Source organism: Arvicanthis niloticus, chromosome 1, assembly GCF_011762505.2.
Source record: "Arvicanthis niloticus isolate mArvNil1 chromosome 1, mArvNil1.pat.X, whole genome shotgun sequence".
In the NCBI taxonomy this organism is placed as follows: Eukaryota; Metazoa; Chordata; class Mammalia; order Rodentia; family Muridae; genus Arvicanthis; species Arvicanthis niloticus.
In genome coordinates, this window is record NC_047658.1 from 121,398,796 (window position 1) to 121,415,759 (window position 16,964).

A 16,964-nucleotide genomic window follows, 5' to 3' on the forward strand; every position below is an offset into this window, starting at 1 on the left:
TTGATTACAATAGCCTACAACAGCTGAGCACACTCTGATAACATCTTGCTTTATATACCCAGGATCTTCCCTTGGGTGTGTGAGATTTAAAGCTGTGATTTAGAGCCCAGACTTAAGGGCATGACTTAGAGATCAGATTTAGAGACAAGGCCTAAGGGCATGACTTAAAGGTGTGACTTAGAGGCGTGGCTTAGAAGAAGTGAGACATATAAAAGGCAAGAAGCAGACAGAAGAGTTCAGTACAACTTGGAACTAGGAATTAGGTTAGAGAGTACAACTTGGAGTACAACTTGGAGTACAACTTGTAGTTAGGCATTAGACATTAGGCACTTAGCACTTGGAAGAAGTAACTTGGAACTTGGAGGCACTAGGGACTAGGAACTAGGGACTAGGAACTCAAGACTTGGGACTTGGAGAGAAAAAGAGAGACTGAAGAATAAATGGGATTGAATCACACTCTGTCTGGTCTCCATTCTTCGAGTCCATTCTCACTCTCTCTCTTGCTGAACCCTGACCCTCATACCTGAGCAGCTTGGGGCAGTGCAGGCTCTAATGGTTTAGCCCCCAAGGCTTTTGGCAGTGAGGGTTTCAATACTGACAGAGTGGCCTATGACATTTTGGCCCCCAAATGTAGAGCAGCTTGGGTGGCAACAAGTTACCTCACTCAGGATATTTTTCTAGTTCCATCCATTTGCCTGCAAAACTTAAGACATCCAGGTTCTTAATAGCTGAGTAGTACTCCACTATGTAAATGAACCACATTTTCTGTATCCATTCTTCTGTTGTGGAGTATCTGGTTGTTTCTATTTTCTGATTATCTCAAACAAGGCCACTATGAACAGAATGGAAAATTTGCCCATATGGCATGGTGTGGCATCTTTTGGGTATATACCCCCAAAAATATAGCTGGATCTTCAGGTAGATCTATTTCCAATTTTCTGATGACTCTCCAGATTTATTTCCAGAGTAGAGGAATGTTCCCCTTTCTCCACATTCTTGCCAACATGTGCTTTCACCTGAGGTTTTGATCTTAGCTATTCTGATTGGTGTAATGTGGATTCTCAGGGTCATTTTAATTTGCATTTCTCTGATCACTAAGGACTTTAAAAATTCTTATAAGTGCTTTTGCTTTACAGAAGCTGTCCAATTTCATGAAGTCCCATTGATCAATTCTCAATTAGAGTTTGAGGCATTGGAGTTCTGCTTAGGAAATTTCCCCCTGAAACAATGAGTTCAGGGATATTTCCCACTTCCTCTTCTATTGGATTCAGTGTATGTGGTTTTATGTTGAGGTCCTTGGTCCACAGGACTTGAGCTTTATGCAAGTTGACAAAAATGGATCTATTTTCATTCTTCTACATACAGACTGCCAGGTAGACCAGAACCATTTATTGAAGATGCTTTCTTTTTTTCTATTGTTTATTTTTGGCTTCTTTGTCAAAGATCAAGTGTTCATAGGGTGTGGTTTTATTTCTGGGTCTTCAATTCTATTCCATTGATCAACATGTCTGTCTGTACCAATACCATGCAGTTTTTATCACTAGTGCTCTGTAGTTAAGCTTGTGGTCAGAGATGATGATTCCCCCAGAATTTCTTTTATTTTTAAGAATTTTTTTCTATTCTGGGTTTTTAATTTTTCCAGATGAATTTGAGAATTGCTCTTTTCATCTCTTTCAAGAATTCTGTTGATATTTAATGGGAATTATGTTGAATCTGTAGATTGCCTTTGGTAGGATGGCCATTTTACTATGTTAATTCTGCCAATCCATGAGCATAGGAGATCTCTCCATTTTCTGAGATATTCTTCAATTTCTTTCTTTAGAGACTTGAAGTTATAGTCATACAGATCTTTCACTTGTTTGGTAAGAGTTACCTCAAATATTTTATAATATTTGTGGCCATTTTTAAGGGAGTTGTTTCCCTAATTTTCCCTAATTTCTTTCTCATTATCATTTGTATAAAGGAAGGATATTGCTTTGTTTGAGTTAATTTTATATCAGGCCACTTTACTGAAGTTGTTTATCATTTGGAGAAAGTCTCTGGTAGAATTCTGGGGTTACTATATATACTATCTTATTATCTACAAATACTGATACCTTTATTTCTGCTTTGTCTGTTTGTATCCACTTGATCTCTATTTGTTGTCTTATTATTCTAGGTTGAACTTCGAGTACTATATTAAATAGACATGGGGAGAGGGGGCATCTTTGTCTTTTCTCTGATTTTACTGGGATTGCTTCAAGTATCTCTCCATTTAATTTGTTTTGGCTGCTGGTTTATAGTAAATTACTTTTATTATATTTAGGTATGGGCCTTGAATTCTTCATGTCTCCAATACTTTTAGCATGAAGAGGTATTGTATTTTGTCAAATGCTTTTTCAACATCTAAGAAGACAATTATGTGATTTTTTTTCTTTGAGTTTGCCTCTATAGTGGATTACGTTAATGGATATTCATATATCGGACCAACTTTGCATTCCTGTGATGAAGCCTACTTGATAGTGGTAAATGATGGTTTTGAGTGTTCTTGAATTCAGTTTAGAAGAATTTTATTGAATAGTTTTTGACTAAGGAGAAGAGAAGATGAAGGAGAGGAGAAGCTAGGCGATGAGAGAGAGAAAGAGAGAGAAAGAGGGGGGCATGGAGGCAGATGTTCACGTGTCTCCATCAGTTAAAGATAGTTTATATATCTAGGTTGTGTATTGGGTTACACTTCTGATTAAGCATTACCAGACTTATAAAGCCTTTGATTAACATTTTTTTAAAAAAATGTATAAGTGCAAAAAGGAAAAGGGGGCATGGGATAGGGGTTTTCTAGGGAGGGGAAACGGGGAAAGTGGATGGCATCTGAAATGTAAATAAAATATAAAAAAGAATAGTTTTGCATCAATATTCATAAGTAAAGTGGGTCTGAAGTTCTCTTTTTTTGTTTTTTCCTTGAGTGGTTTAGGTATCAGAGCAATTGTGGCTTTATAGACTGAATTCTGTAGTGTTCTTTATGTTTCTATTTTATGGAATAATTTGAGGAATATTGATATTAGGTATTCTTTAAAGTCCTGGTAGAATTCTTCACTAAAGCCTTCTGGCCCTGGGCTTTGTTTGTTTGGGATGTTTTTAATGACTTCTATTTCCTTAGGGGATATGGGCTTGTTTAGATAATTTACCTGCTCTTAATTTAACCTTGATATGTGGTATCTGTCTAGAAAACCAGCCATTTCATGTAGATTTTTCAGTTTTGTTAATTATAAATTTTGTAGTAGGATCTGATAATGTTTTTTTTAATTTACTCTGCTTCTGTTGTTGTGTCTTTCTTTTCAGATCTTATTTTGTTAATTTGGATAATGACATTCAGTTAGTTTGGCTAAGGGTTTATATGTCTTGTTGATTTTCTCAAAGAACCAGCTTTGGGTTTTGTTGCATGCATGTTTAATGTATTGGAGATGCGATGAATACAGCTAAATTAAAGTACAAAACACACAGCAAAGTCTGGGAGAGTCTGGAAGAGTCATGGGTATGACATACTCATGGGAATGAAAAAAAGAGAAATTTTACGGGAAGGAAAAGGCTAAACAGTATTACAAATACTTAGAGCACTTGTAAAAGAGGTAACAATGGAAGGAATAGAGAAGACAACTAAGACTGTGAAGAATGGAGCTATGCATCAATCAACTTAACCATGTACTACAGGAACCCTCAAAATGATAATTTAAATATTTAAAAACCACAGATTTTTCATTGTAGTATTTATGGTCATGGGAAGAAAAATGCCACTCAAATTTGGTAATTTATATCAATTTTGATAGAACTGGCATGAACAGAGATTAGGAAAACTAAGGTGGACAGTGTATTCACGTACTCTGAAAAAGAGAGTGAAGTTGCCAGATGGAATTAGAGAAAGTACAATTAAATGGAAGGAGCTAAAAGTCAGTTAATACAGTCAACATGCCACAAGTCCTCTGGGAAATACCTGGAGACAATGCTTTAGCTCACTATACTTCAATGTGTTATATTTCCAACATCTTTTTTTGGCCACAGCCACCTGGATGTCAGTGGATTCTGGAAATCATTGAGCAGTGTATTCTCTTTAAAAGTTTACACTGTAGAACAAACCAGATTAGGTGGAGAGCAATTGAAGAGGCAAACAGAAAATTGTCAGTGCACACAAATGTGTGAGTTGTCTCATGAGACCAAATACAACAAGCAGAATCAAAATTGAGGTTAACACATGGTAGACAACAGAGTACACAACATCAGCAAGCAGCACTCAAGACCCTAAAAACCTGGCAAAAACTGGAATGTGGAGTAACTTTGCACACTGAAGATTTTGCATAAGAGGACATTCATTGCTTACTGTTTAGTTTGTGTGGGGATTTGATTTAATTTCATCTGCTTCTCCAAAGGCAGCACAGCCCAAATACAAGACCAGTGCTTATTTGTACACATAACTTGCTTTTTCTACTCAACAACTTATCTCCCCAAAGAGATAAGTTTTTTTTTTTATCTTTTTGTCATTCTAAAATTCTATAAGACAATTTCATGTATAGAATACATGTGCTAATCTTTTATGCTAAAGAGATTCACAAATGATATTATTTTCCTGTTCAAAAAACAGCCTCCAATTCACCATTCAGGTAGAACACTATTTCATTCTCCCTCTCTGTCTTTGTGTCTCTGTCTCTCTCTCTGTCTCTCTCTCCAGGTGTGTGTGTGTGTGTGTGTGTGTGTGTGTGTGTGTGTGTGTGACTGTAGATGCAGATGCATTTGTGGTATGTTGTATATAGGTAGAGGTTACAGAACAAACTTGGATGGTGGTTGTCATCTTCCATTCCTTTTGAGACATGATTTTTTTGTTGTTTTTCTATCTCTATTCCCTATTTTTTGTACAGACCCTGGAATTACAGATGCTCTTATTGTGCATTCACCTTTAAGAAAGGGTATGTGGATTTGAACTCAAGTCCTCATGCTTGTGTGGCAAGTGTTTTTACTTACTGAACCATCTCTCTAGTCCCTCAATTATTTCTTATCTTATTGGAGCATGCTTTGATTTGTGAAAACTCTGTCTTTGCTCAAATGATTTTCATAATCACTGAGTCACCAAGTCATGGATGTATTTTTGGTGTCAACATGAGTCTACTTCATGTCAGTTGCTGACTATCTGATTTTATAATATTTTATAACTTTCTTGGTTTCATGAAATTAGAAATACTCAAAATGTTCATCTTTCATTTGTCAGTAGAAGTAAGTAAAATTTAGGCTGGCTAATGTATCTTATTCACTGAAGCCAATAGCTGACTCAGCCTTGCTCTGTTTCCATGTATCCTCCATTTCTTTGTAAATGGTTTGTCTTTTCTTGGATGAATATTCCTTTACTTCTTGAATGGTTTCTAATATGCCTTCCCACAGGTCACTGAGTTCTTATCTTGATCCTGGCATTGAACACTCACAGCATCAATCTAGAGTATAAATTCCTGTTTGGTTTATTAGTTGACTGAAAGCATCAAGAACAAATGGTGACAATATGGGCCAGTATGGATATCTATAAAGTCACAAGTCAGATCAAGGACTTACACAACAGGAGGCTTGCTTGTTGATATTTACTTTAAAGATTTCTCATTGATCAGATGTATTATTTACTTATCTTGAGATGTTATCAAATGAAAACAATAAAGATTATGATAAAAAAAATATTAAGAGATGCAACTGGGAGAATTGGATGGAGGACCTTTCTTACTTTCTTTTTATTGGTTATTTTATTTATTTATATTTCAAATGTTGTTCTTCTTCCAGGTTTTCTCTCTACAACCGTCCATCCCGTTCCCTGTCCCCTTTGCCTCTATGAGAGTGCTCCCACACCCACCCACACATCCCCATTCCTATGAAGGTGTAATACATAACAAAAGTGGGCAAAATGTCAAGAAAATATGATAGGAAATAATAGTTATTTAGAGTGGATATTCTTATAAACATGCCAAGCCAAACGAAAAAGCTTAAGTATTGTTAGACTATACAAATTTTATATCTGTGAGATAAACAAAGCCCATAACCTGGGGATTTGGGCTCCTAGTCTCTATTCTCACTGTGGAATTTATATCTTGAGAAAAGTAAAACTAAATATTAAGGAAGGAGTAGTGGAAGAACAGGAGATTGAAGCCTTTAAGGGGATAGGAACTCCACAGAAAGACCAACCATCAATTAACCTAGATTATTGGGGCTCTATGAGACTGAACTACCAACTTAATAACAAACATGGCTGGACCTAGTTTTCCCTGCACATATGAAATAGATGTACAGCTTGATCTTCATGAGGGTCCCAAATAACTGTAGCTGGGGCTATCCCAAAAGTTGTTGACAGTATGTAGGATATGTTCTTTTAGCTAGGCTGCCTTGTCTGGTCTTAGTGGGAGAGGATGTGGCTAACCTCAAAGAGATTTGATGTGCCTGGGTAAGGGAATTTCTAAGGGAAGCATCTCAATCAGTGAAGGGGGGGTATAAGGAAAGGATTGTGGGATAGGGTGACCACCAGCAGGGGGGTAATGAACTAGATATAAGTTGGATAAGTAAAAAAACTAATTAATTAATCAATTAAAAACAAGCAAATGAACAATGTTGGGAGCCAACACCTAGCAGAGAACAGCTATCATCTTTGCAGCCATCTCAGGCCATATACCCTGATAAACATCTTGTTTTCCTCACATATCTTGTTTTATTGTATATATATTCCAGTGTGTTGGGGTATCCAGGACTTGCTGTGATGGGAGAACTGGGTTCTGATGATACCAAGCAGCCTTGGTTTCTTTTGCTTAGGTTCTTGTGCTAGCCTCTTGCCATCTGGCTATTTCTGGTGCTAGTTGGTCTTGCTTTCTCTGTCTGGAGCTTGCCCCTTCTGTGGACCTGTGATTTTAGGTATGTCAGCACTCTTCAGGGGACCAGCTCTTTCTGGGCAGGATTTGTACATGGAAGGCTGTGGAGCAGCCTTAAGTCCAGAGTATAAATGGAAATGTTAAGCTAATTGATTCTTTTTAAATTTTTTTCTCTCATATATTATATCCTGACTGAAACTTTTCTTCCCTCCCCTCCCCTATGTCCCTTGCCCTACCTCTCTACTTCCCTGGATCCTGAATAAAAGTTTTTTTCTGTTGGATAGCAACCCCATTCCTCCACTTGATGCCCTGTCTTTCTACTGGAGGAGCTTTCTACAAGTTCCCACTCCCCAGTATAGAGAATTTTATCTAAAGTCCCCCTTCCTTTGAATCTTGAGATTCTCTCATGTCCTAGGTCTCTGATACATTCTAGAGAGTACCCCCACCTCCAACTTACTGAGTTTGTATAGTTCCATTCATTCTGCTGGCCCATGGGGCTTTACTTCTTTTTCCTCCAATATCTGGTTATGTGTCCCTTCTCGTCCTGAGAATTTTATTGAGTGTTTTTATCAATATTGATAAACAAAATTGGTCTGATGTTCTCTTTCTTAGCTAGGTATCTGTGTAGTTTAGGTATCAGAGTAACTGTGGCTTCAAAGACAGAAATTGCTAGTATTCCTTCTGTTGTTATTTTGTGGAATAGTTTGAGAAGTATTGAGAAGTCTTCTTTGGAGGTCTGATAGAATTCTTCACTAAAGCCACCTGGCTCTGAGCTTATTTTGGCTGGGAGACTTTTAATGATTTTTTTTTTTATTTCCTTAGTGGTTATGGGACTGTCTAGATAGTTTATCTGGTCTTGATTTAACTTCAGAACCTGGTATCTGTCTAGAAAATCATCTATTTCATTGAGATTTTCCAGTTTTATTGAGTATAGGCTTTGTAGTAGGATCTGATGATTTTTTGAATTTCCTCAGTTTCTGTTGTTATGTCTCCTTTTTCATTTCTGATTTTGTTAATTTGTATACTGTCTTTGTACCCTTTGGTTAGTCTGGCTAAGGGTTTGTCTAACCTGTTGAATTTTCTCGAAGAAGCAGCTCCTAATTTTCTTGATTCTTTGTTTCTATTTTGTTGATTTTAGTCCTGAGTTTAACTATTTAGGTGTGTTTGCTTTTTTTCTGTTCTAGATCTTTCAGAAGTGCTGTTAAGTTGCTAGTGAAGAATCTCTCTAATTTCTTTATGAAGGCACTCAGTGCTATGAATTTTTCTCTTATCACTGCTTTCATTATGTCCCATAAGTTTGGGTATGCTATGCCTTCATTTTCATTAAATTCTAGAAAGTCTTTAATTTATTTTATTAAGCTTCAGTTAGGCAAAGAACTTTTGAAGGGATTAAAGTAGCAGAATAAACTTCATTTCACTTTTTACTCTTCATTTTAAGTTAATTGTCCTCAGAGTGACTTGGCTCCTACCCATGAGTTCTGAGGAAAACCATGAAATTGTATTAGTAGTTGTAAAATATACATAATATCAGTGTGGGATAAGAAAACAAGAGTTGTTTATAGGTCAAGACTCTACTTTTTGATCTGTTGTTCCTCCTTGTGGTTTGACCAGATGTTGTCAATCAATCAGCTTAAAGGCCAACATTCCTTTACCCTTTCATATAATACCAAGGCTTGGAAAACCCCACTTGCAGTTTTTTCCTTTATAAATTATACCCCTTATATCTTTGGACTTCTCTCCTATCCTGTTGCATCAGTAAGATTTGTAGCCCAGTCTTGAGCCCAAATAAAGACTCTCATGTGCTTGCATCAGAGTTGTGGTTCCTGGTGGTCTTTTTGGAAGTCTTACAATCTGGACATAGCACACTGTCAATAGGACAAAACAGCCACCTACAGATTGGGAAAAGATCTTTACCAATACTATATCTGATACAGGACTAATACCCAAAATATACAAAGAACTCAAGAAGTTAGACTACAGAAAACCAAATAAACAATTAAAAATTGGGGGCATAGCTAAACAAAGAACTCTCAGCTGAGGAATCTTGACATATGCTCCACTATGTTCTTAGCAACCTTATTTACAATATTCAGAAGCTGAAAATGACACAATGACAAACATATCCATCAATGGAAAAATGTATACAGAAAATTTGTTACATTTACATAGTAGAATATTACTCAGCTATTAAAAATGATGACTTCATGAATTTTGCAGGCAAATGGATGGAACTAGAAAATATCCAAAAAAAAAAATGAGTGAGGTAACCCAGACCCAAAAGGACATACTGTTGTATACTCACTGATAAGTGCATGTTAGCTCAAAAGCTCAGAATACCCATGACAAAACTCAAAGACCATTTGAAGTTTTAGAAGAAAGAAGGTCAAAGTGTGGATGCTTCAAATCCACTTAGAAGGGAGAACAAAATACCCACAGCAGGCAGAGGGAAGGATGGATCTAGGTGGGAGACAGAAAGGGGAGGAAAAGAGGGGGCAAAGCCAAGTGGAGGAAGAGACAGAAAAGAAGTCCATAGGACTAGAAGAATGAATAAAAATAAATAACAGTGGGGGCAGAGCTTGGGGAACCACTAGAAAGTTGCAGATGCCAGGAATGCAAGATACTCCCATGACCCAATGGGGATGACATTAGCCAAAGTACATAACAGCAGGGAGATAGGACCTGAAGAGACCACCTGCAGTAGATAGATACATCTCTTAGTGGAGAGATAATGTCAAATATCCATCTAAAAAATTTAAAGCCAAATTGTCCTTGTCTAAAAAAATGCAGAAACAAAAAATGGAGCAAAGCCTGAAACAAAGGCCATTCAGAGACAGCATCACCATGCAATCCAGTCCGTCCATAGACACCAAACCCTGACACTATTGCTGATGCAAAGATGTGTTTGTGGTTATAGACAGGAGCTTGCTATAGCTGTCCTCTGAGATGCTCTGCCAGCACCTTACTAAGACAGAAGCAGGTACTCACAGCCATCCATTTGACTTAGCCTGGGAACCCCAAAGGAAGAGTTAGAGGAAGGGCTGAAGAAGCTGGAGGGGATTGAAACTCCATAGAAAGAACAACAGTATAAACTAATCAAATCTCTCAGAGCTCCCAAGAACTAAACCACCAACCAAAAATTATACATGGGCTGGTCCATGGATCTTGATATATATGTGGCAGAGGACTACATTCTCTAGCATCAGTGGGAGGAAAGGCACTTGGTCTTGTGGAGGCTTGATGCCCCAGAGGAATGAGAGGCTAGAGGGGTGAGGCGAGAGTGGGTGGGTGGGGGAGCACCCATTTAGTGGCAAAGGGGTATGGGATGAGGTAGGGGTTTTATGAAGCAGAGACCAGGAAGGGGGATAATATTTAAAATGTAAACAAATAAAATGAGTAATTTTAAATTAAAGTAAGAAAGAAACTTACAATAAGACAAGAGATACACCATCACATCAAGTATTGACTAGGCAACTTAGTTGGAGGAGAAGGGTCTCACAAGCAGGCAAAGAATCAGAAAGAGCCCTCACTCTCACTATTAGAACACTAGTCATTTTCTGGACTAGAGTAGTAGACACAGTAAAATTGACAAATCTAGTACCAGTAGTCAGCTCCCTATGCTTCCTGCCTTTGGGAATTGGATCTCCCCTTCTCCTATCTGAATCCTGAGAATTTAACCCAGATAATTAGAGTTGGAAGCAAGTACCTTTACCAACTGATGGAGAATGGAAAGTTACCAGGTATCTCCATTTTCTACTATTATGACTTTCTTTCCATGATTGTGCACACTAAATTTGTTAGCCAAATAAACATGCTTTCCCTTAGTACAATTTGTCAGCACATTTATCACAGCAACAGGAAGGTAACTAACAAGCATTGTGATATGTAATAGTGGTTAAGTAGTCTAACTACATACTTGGAAAAATTGAGCCTATCTCCTAGAAATATATTGCAGAGACTGAATGATCCCAGAATATAGCACATTGCAGAATAGTCGACTGATTATATCTGCCTAGACAGAGTAATCAGCCCTTAATAATTCTGCAGCACTAAGGTCTGTCAGATGATCCTGGGCCAGAAGGCAGAAAAACAGATGCTCCAACGTTTTGAAGTAGAGCGAGTGTCCAGGTGTTCAGAGGTCTCTATAAATTGGCTAAGTTTTAGAAGCTATGCTTTGTGCTTCCCACAATTATAGTCAACTCAGTCATTCTGGATTTCTGACGGGGTTGAAAACTTATAGCTATTTACCTTGAGAGAAAAGATCTGAGTGTATGGTCGTCAGCTGACATTCATCCTAAAGCCATGTTCAGAACTAAATGTTTTAGTTAGGAGAGATGACAGAGGTGCTGGTAGGTCAACAAAAGGATGGACTGGGTATCAGGACTATCTTGTACCTCACTGGTACAAATTGGCATAATTATGCTCTAATTGTATTTTGAGAGAAAAGTCTCCTTTTAACAGGAAGGGTGATGTGTAGGAGGAGCTAAGGTGGGAGGAGTACTGAAAGGAAGAAAAGGAGTAAGAAGAGGAGAAGAAGAAGGAGAGGAGAAGCTAGGTGATGAAAGAGAGATAGAGGGGGGAGACAGGGAAGCAGATGTTCATGTATCTCCACCAGTCAAAGATAGTAGATATATCTAGGTTGGGTAGTGGGTTACACCTCTGCTTGAACAATACCAAACTTATAAAGCCTATGATTAACATTTTTTTTTAAAAATGTATAAATGCAAAAAGGAAAAGGGGGCATGGGATAGGGGTTTTCTAAGGGGGGGAATGGGGAAAGGGGATGGCATCTGAAGTGTAAATGAAAGATCTAATTAAAAAAAAAAGAAATAGTCCCCAATACAAGAAAGCTTCAGATATAAAAAATTTTCTATTTATGTTTCAAAAAGGAAAAAATGAATATACAATTTCACACATAGGTAGAAATAATCTAAACTGGATAGATTTGAGAGAATATGCATCTAAAAATGTAAGACCCAATAACACAAATCTTTCTAACCCTATATAATGCCATTTTAATGGTTTAAAGTTAGAAACAAACAGATGATTAATTTAAATTAAATTAAAATATTACCAATTATTATTATTAATTAGTATTCAGCTATTTATTATCCTAATCTTAGTAATCATATTTTTTACCTTCTCACAGGAGAGAACATTAGAGACAAGCAAAGAAGAAATATGAGAAACTGATACAAGCTTTTGAGGAAAAAAATCACAAGCCTTGGAAAAAAGATTAAAAAAATTTATAATGCAGAATAAGGAGAGTATTAAAGCATTGGAGCAAAGATTGCAGAGGGAGGAGAATACTCAGTTATATGAAAGATAGAAAAAGAGAAACCATGCAATATGGAGATAAACATTGGAAAAAGGTTACAGAATTGTTTAAATCAAAATGAACAAAGTACTAGAATGGCAGAGATATAAGCACAGCAGAGGGATCATTATTGGACACATGACTTAAATGAAGACTTTAAGATATTAACAGATAAAAATAAAGCCAAGCAAAGATTGTTAGAAAAAACCTTTTGCTAATTTAGTTAACATACAACAAAGACTACCTAATGCAAAACATCTACAAATTTATGAGAAATATGAATGTCACCCTGTAGATGTGATGAATGTAAGAAATTTTGAGGAAAATGTTACTCATTTTCGAATGCAATCAGCATTCCAAAAAACAAACAAACAAAAAACCCAAAAAACCCCCCCAAAACAACCAACCAATCAAAGAAAAAAACCCTCTTGTCTACTTTGGTTGAAGACAAAAAAGGGAATAAGTCCCCAAGCCAGGAAAATATAACATGAGCAATATTAGAACCTGAGCCAGAGTTGCAATGGCCTTCATGGTAGAAAGAAGAGGATAGGTAAATAGCACAGAGAAATAGACCCAGAGGTATCAGTATTTGTAAACCAGATGCTGGGTTGAAGTCAATATGCTGAGGAGGAGATTTAAATGTTTATGATTAAGAAACTTTGGCATTATATTGAATGACAGCCTTATATGCCTGGGACAAGTTTGAAGAAATGGGGAAAAGACTTGAGCCCTAAAGATAGTGGAGGATATGTCCTTGTTATATGTTTGAGCATCTTTTGGGTATATGCCCAGGAGTAGTATGTATATCTGGGTCCTCAGATAGAGCCATTCTCAATTTTCTGAGCAAACACCAGATAAATTCCAAAGTGGTTGTACCATCTTGCAATCCAATCAGCAATGGAGGAGTGTTCCTCTTTCACCACATACTCTCCAGCATCTGCTGTTGCCTGAGTTTTTGATCTCAGTCATTTTGTTTGGTATAAGGTGGAATCTTAGTGTTCCTTGGATTTTTATTTCCCTGATAACTAAGGAAATTGAATATTTCCTTAGGTGTTTCTCAGCCATGCAAGATTCCTCAGTTGAGAATACTTTGTTTAGCTCTGTACCCCATTTTTAATTGGGTTATTTGGTTTTCTCTAGTCTAACTTCTTGAGTTCTTTGGATATTAGTCCTCTATCAGATGTAGGGTTGGTAAAGATATTTGTCTAATCTGTAGGTTGCTGTTTTGTCCTATTTACATTATCCTTTGCTTTACAGAAGTTTTTCAGTTTTATGAGGTCCCATTTGTCAATTGTTGATCTTAGATCCTGAACCATTGGTGTTCTGTTCAGGAAATTTTCCCCATGTCAATGATATATTGAGGTTCTTTTGTATTTTCTCTTCTATTAGATTCAGCATATCTGGTTTTATATGAAGGTCCTTGCTCCACTTTGACTTGAACTTTGTACAAGGAGATAAAAATGAATCAATCTTCACTCTTCTATATACAGACCACCAGTTAGACAAGCACTATTTGTTTTTTTTTTTTTCATAGCAGCCTTATTTATAATAGCCAGAATCTGGAAACAACACAGATCAGGAGAATAGATACAGAAAATGTGGTTCATTTACACAATGGAAAACTACTCAGCTATTAAAAAACAAGGAAGTCATGAATTTTGCAGGCAAACAGATGCAACTAGAAAATATCATCCTGAGTGAGGTAACCCAGACCCAAAAAGAGGTGTATGATATGGACCCACATTATATTCTTTTGTCCACACATCTTTACTTGCAAATGTTTGATGCAATACGCCACTGGTCAAGACCTGTGGTATAACAGGTTTCTGTTATACCATTGATATCGACTCTTCCCTGAGACTGCACTTGGTCATCCTGTTGTTGACCTGGGTCATGGAGATCCTTTAGCTTTGGTTCTGTAGTACTAGTCTTTCACATGTCCATCAGTTTACAGATTAGCTAGATTTTCAGGGAATGGACCAACTCAAAGCCCTAGATTTGAATGTAGCCAAATTAGTCAGTTCACCAGTTCTCATACATCTACAACTCGAGGATGATCACTTCAGCACTGCTCTTTCTAGGCCACCCAGTACTTCACCTATCAAGGGGCAGGGTCATAGTATAGTGGGTTTGGCCTAATATTACTTGTATTCTTATGTTAATTTGGGTCTCCAAAATTGTTTGCATGAGAGATTCCACAATGAGGGACCCTGTCCCTAGTTAGTTCTAATTGGTAAATAAAGATGGTGGCAGCCAATGGCTTGTTAGGTTAACCAGAGGAGGGTTTTGGGATTCTCAGGCTTGGGACCTAGAGGGGGAGAAGTAGGAGTGTCAGGAGCAGCCCTGCTTATACACTGAATTCCTAAAATAAGCCATAGGCCTGACATACATGCCTGCTAACACAAAGTCTTGGGTCTCTGTGGAAAAACACTGAAACAGATGGCTAGAAGCTATTGTAAACAAGCAGCTTTGGTGGAAAATTGCCAGCCTGATCAGTCATAGACTCTGTAGATAGGTAACTTTGGTGGATAGTACCTGTGGTGGATAGCCCTAGCCTCTTGTTGTCATGGTAACTCCACTCCTGGGAGGGGCTACGAAGGAGGAGTGAATCTTGTAAACCTTCTGTCCAATCAAATTTGTTAAATAAAGGCTACAGCCAGTGATTGGGCAGTAGAAGAGGAGTGGGAGGAGCCAGAGGCAGGAAAAGGGAGAAGATGAGGAGAGCCAAGGAGAGGAGAGAAGCAGCGGAGTTGGCAGTTGGTCGAGGCAGAGGGCAGTTGGTGGAGAGAGAGAAGACGAAGAAGACCTAGGAAACCGCAAGTTGTTAAGAGCTCTCATAGCCGGGGAATAGTGTAGTTTAATGGTAAATCTGCCCAATCTAGGCATGCAGTGTTCATTTGATACTTATTGACTTGTGTCTTTTCTTCTATGGACTACCAATGGGCAAAGATTTACCGCAACAAGTACCAATTTAGATAAGGACAAGTGAATCATAGGTGGAGTCATAGTGATCTGTCCCCTGAACGTTCACCCAGCTGACACTCTGTTCTGGAAGATATCTATACTTCCCCTGAACACCTATGCTCCTGCATCATCCCCTTCCTCACATCTCACCTTTTTGTATATAATCCCTGTGTGAAAAAGAAAAAAATTACAATTTTATCAGCCTATAGACCAATCATCATTCTTTGTGTCTGCCTGTTTTCCCCCCACTCTCTTTCAGGTGACCTCTTTGGACCCCTTTTTGATGCCCTGCTGGACAGGACATAGGAGGAGATCAACCATGCTGGGAGACTATGGAGGGAAGGAGACACCATCCCTGAGAAGTGTAGAGGACTGCAAGATGTAGCCACCATGAGAGAGATCTGGGAAAGTGAGGCCTATAAAACAGTACAACTGGGTTCAGGGAAGTCAAGGTAGAATATAGAATTTGGTAGGTGATAACTTGGGATTATTGATGGGAGGTGGTTTGACTGTGTGAAGGTTAGGAAGTAGCCCAGCCTTTGCACATTTAAGGCATACCAAAATATAAAGTCTGCATGTGTATCTTTCATTTGGGGATGTTAAACATTGAGGAGAGTAGGGAACATACTACTGGGATTTATTGATTAAGTACTTAATTCAATAGATGGCACCAAATGTGGGGCATGAACTCGCTTCAAAAAATTAATTGGAGATTCCCTAATATAATACAAATGCCTTCCCTTTAAGATTAAGAGGTGGGGACAATTGGTTTCTCAACCAAGCCAAGCAAAACAGTACCAGGTGGTTCCTCCCAGTACAGGTTCAGAGCCAGGAGAGAAGTTTGTGCTAGTTTGGCATACATAACTCTGTAGTTTGTGGCTTAAGGGTAGAACACATCCAGACTGATCTAGGGACATTGGAGGTGGGCTAGTGATTCATCCAGATCCTCTCAGTTACTGGGATGCTGGGAGAGCTTAAACCTCAGATGTTGGAGCTCCTGCTGGGAGACAAGAGAGCAGGCTTGTGCTGCTGGTGTAAGGCAGGCCACAGAGATCTTGAACAAGATGGGAATGGAGGAGTGATGGAAAATTTAGATTGTTGCTTTACAAGCAGCCAAATTCTTAGAACTTGGAATTCTGGGATAGGTTAGCAAGATATTCATTCATAAATAAGCCCAAAAATTGGCTCATACAGAAAAATAGAAAATAATCTAATTGAAGTTAAATATACAGAAAATAATGTTAATCAATGTTACATAAGGAGAAAAGGCATATAATTATATGTCCACAGATACTAATCTCCATAGAAGGGGGTAACAAAGGAAAATTATGAAAAGCTTTATAGAAATTTAAGAATTCAATGCTTTGTAAGCAACCAGATTCTTGGAACATGGGAATTCTGGAAAAGATTAGCATGACATTTATACACAAATCAGCCTAAAAATAGGCTCAGAGAGAGCTATAGAAGGGAATATAATTAAAGTTAAGTACATAGAAAAGGATATTATTCCAAGTTATATAAAAAGAAATGGGATATAAATATATTCACAGAAACTTATCTCCTTAGTAGGGAGGAATTAAAAAAATCCAAAGCTTTGATCTCAAATGTAAAAACAAAGGCACAGAGATTGAGAGAAACTCTATCTTAACACATAAAAATAAAGAGATATTAATCTCCATAGAAAGGGGAATAAAGGAAAATAACATTGTTTTGTGAATAGAAGTGCTACAGCTATCTTTCTTAAGTTTAACCAATTTTTTAATTTTCCTACCCTGGCACACCCCTTAAAAATTTCAACACAAGAAGCTATGGAGAGTCATCATCCT